Here is a 210-nt window from a genome sequence, read left to right on the forward strand (position 1 = left end):
TCCTTGGCTTGTTGGGGTGTATAGGCAGCTCGCGGGCGGAGGGTATATATGTATGCATCTGCTGCTGCTGCTATTACACCACAATTTATTTTTATTTTTATTTATTTTTATTTTATTAATCCACATTTATTATTTATCCAAAAAAAAAGGAACACCTGCTGCTGCTGCTGCTGCTGCTGCTGCTGCTGCTGCTGCTGCTGCTGCTGCTGC

The sequence above is a fragment of the Eimeria mitis genome, genomic scaffold, assembly GCF_000499745.2.
Source record: "Eimeria mitis Houghton genomic scaffold, Emh_scaff7251, whole genome shotgun sequence".
Classification (NCBI taxonomy): Eukaryota; Apicomplexa; class Conoidasida; order Eucoccidiorida; family Eimeriidae; genus Eimeria; species Eimeria mitis.